Source organism: Malania oleifera, chromosome 13, assembly GCF_029873635.1.
Source record: "Malania oleifera isolate guangnan ecotype guangnan chromosome 13, ASM2987363v1, whole genome shotgun sequence".
Classification (NCBI taxonomy): domain Eukaryota; kingdom Viridiplantae; phylum Streptophyta; class Magnoliopsida; order Santalales; family Ximeniaceae; genus Malania; species Malania oleifera.
This window is the reverse complement of record NC_080429.1, coordinates 58,377,850-58,380,959: the sequence shown is the minus strand read 5'-3', so window position 1 is coordinate 58,380,959 and position 3,110 is coordinate 58,377,850. Positions and strand designations below refer to the sequence as shown.

Here is a 3,110-nt window from a genome sequence, read left to right as displayed (position 1 = left end):
TTTGATAATGACAAATCACTTGGTATTTGATCTATGCATTGAGATTGTGAATAGGAACAATATTTAGCATGGACGGAAGGACAGAAAGTCATGGAAAGACATGAAGACTAAAGTATATCCATCTTGGTAAAATCCATGGAACTAAAAGAGTTGACGAATGAATATGCAAGTGGCAAGTTCAATATAATCATGGGAATGGGTATTTAGAACTGAATATATTTACATATTTCATATGATTTAATTTGAAGCTCAAAATATACACTAGACAGACCTTAGGACTCATGCATCTCATGAACATATTTAGGGGATATTTATGGACTTAGAGATTTTTTAAAACCCTGAAAAATATTTTAAAAAAGAGCAAAGAAAGGGTGCAAAAGAGATTTTTGAAACTAAAAAGAAAAATCTAAAAAATGTTCTATTCAGAAGACTGAACTCCTTGATCAAAAGTCTGAAGTGTCAACTTCAGAAGACTGAAGTATATGCTCAGTTGTCTGGAGATTCAACTTCAGAAGACCGAAGTTAAGCTCAGTCGTTTGAAGAATTTCTTCAGAAGACCAAAGATTAAGTTCAATCGTATGAAGAATTATTGGAGAAATACAGAAAAAGGTAGAAGCACACCAGAAGACTAAACCATGACTTCAGTTGTCTGAACCTGCAACTTAAGAAGTCTGAACCCAAACTTCAGATGTCTAACCCTGTGTCCAAGTTAATTTTTTGAAACTTTAAGGAACTTCAGCCGTCTGAGCTCTAATCCTTAGTCATCTGAACTTACAGGAAGATTAAAAATTTGTTTTTTAATGAGAGAACACACAAGTTATTTTCACAATCAAGTTGATCTAACAGTTAGAAATCATCGTAAGGGCAAGATTACCTATATAATCAACATCTAAACCCTAGTGCCCCTAAGAGAACAAACCTTTGGCATTCAGTTTAGGATATTGTACATTTAGCACAACTTGGGAGAACTTTGAACACATTGCTGAAGTTTTTGCTTGGGATTTCAAAGTTTATATGTCAAATCTGAGCTAAGGCTATCTTGATCTTCAAAAGGCAATCTAGCAATCGTTGTGCTTTTATTTTGGTATTGAGGTTTGGTAAATCAATTTGCTTGTTAATATTCACTCTTATAGAGCTTTTCATCTAAGTCGATTTGCTTGTTAATATTTATTCTCAAAGAGTTTTTCATCTCAAAGTCCATTATTGAATATTGGTTGAGAGATTGATCGTGAGTGTTCTTATATTAAATTGTTTTGACAAGATCACTACTTGAGAAAAGTTTTCGCCATTGGTTAAACCGTTTTTATTCAAGTGTGTATTCAGTTAAAGACTCGATATTTTTGATATTACAAAACCGCTTGATTAAATATCCATAGAGTTCATAACTATATATATATATATATATTATTGAAGGATATTTTCTGAAAACTATTAAATTAGGTTTTTGATCTTTGGAAATCATATCGTGTATATATATATATTTGCATGGTACAAATAGCATATTGTGTTTGGATACTTGGAAGTAAACCTATTGATTTAGATCTTTATAATATTCAAGACAAATTAGAACCCTAATTTCTCCAAAGCTTCTACTTATATCATTACTTGGGAGATTTGATAAAAGGGAATTTGTGTTGAAGCATATGATTCATATAACGATTATATTGTTACATATATACCGAGCTTCAAGTTTCATCATATGGATATGTGTTAGGTTTTCAATTGTACTCACTAGCTTTGTGAGAAGCAAATCTTGAGTTGTTTTGCAGATTTGAAATTATATATTGTAATCATGGTTCGAGTTGTGAACCGGGTGAGGAGGAAGCTGTGCCTCTTGTAAGCAGTGGATGTAAGGAAAGCTCCATCTTGGTTAAAGGAGCAGAGATTTAGTGGAATCCTTGAGTGGGTTGCTTAAGGCGAGGATGTAGGCCGAGTTGGCTGAACGTCGTAAAAACCGTGCTTGCCTTCTCTCTTCCTTTACTCATTTTAATTTCCACAACACATTTGATTACTTGTCTTGCATGTGTGTATGTTGAATAACCCCACATACACTTGATAATTAATTGGGTAAAATAAAATTCATTGAGATAATTATTTGAATCAGTTTCAAACCCCCGCAATTAATTTGTTCAATATAGAAATAGGGATTAAGTGGTAAATAATAGTAAAGGTTTTTGAAAATACTCAATTCCCCCCCTTTTTGGGATTACACCTAAATTAACAAACTCCCCATTGCACATAGTTTGGACAAATTGTTTACATGCAGGGGTTAGACCAATATAAAAATAATTCACTAACCTCCAAGTTTCAAATTCGTGGTGTGGACATATGTTCATTAAATCCTTAAATCTCTCCTAGCTAGCCTAGAATGTCTCATCACCTTTTTGCATGAACTTACTGATCTGCTCTTGTAGGTACTGAGTTCTCTGAAAAGGAAAAAACTTATGTAAGAACTCATGCTGCATTTTCGTCCAACTAGTAATAGAGTTAGGTTGCAGAGAATTAAACCAGATTTTTTTCTTATCTTTCAAAGAGAAGGGAAACAAGCGAAGTTTGACATACTCATCAGATCTAGCCCTATTAATGAAAGTGGTGCAGACCAACTCAAAATCTATCAAGTGTTGGTATGGACTCTCATAATTCATCCCGTGAAATGGGGTATCACAGATAACATACCATGCTCAATATTGAAGTTCATTGCATCTTGTGGCAACACAATGCATGAAGGTGTAGATATGCGTGTAGGTTGTAGAAAATCGTGAAGTGTACGTGGTGTAGGTGCAACCATGACTTCCTCAAAGCATTGTTCAAATAGATTGCTCAAATCAATTTTAGAATCATTTGTAAAACTAACAGAAGAACAGTCAGATTCTGTGCTTTGTGTGTCCCTACTAGTGCTAGGTGAAATTTTATACAATCTATTCGAATTAAATTCTGAGCTTCAAGTTTCATCTTGTGGCATCTCACATCAATGCAAACAGCAGAAATCCATTAACACTGCAGTAAGAAAACATGATCAATTTTTTCAAAGTTTTCAACTTTTTTTTTGATTTTTTGGTTTTTTTTTTGATTCTTTTGTAATTAATGAAATATCAAAAATAATTGGAAAA

At 33.2% G+C, this 3,110-nt stretch overlaps 1 non-coding gene across 1 annotated transcript; it reads left to right on the top strand.

The window, feature by feature from the left end:
• Positions 1-2,310: 2,310 nt before the first annotated feature.
• On the top strand, positions 2,311-2,416 carry LOC131147012 (small nucleolar RNA R71). Its single transcript, XR_009134546.1, has one exon. It is a non-coding gene; the product is annotated as a small nucleolar RNA R71 (small nucleolar RNA).
• Positions 2,417-3,110: the final 694 nt, after the last annotated feature.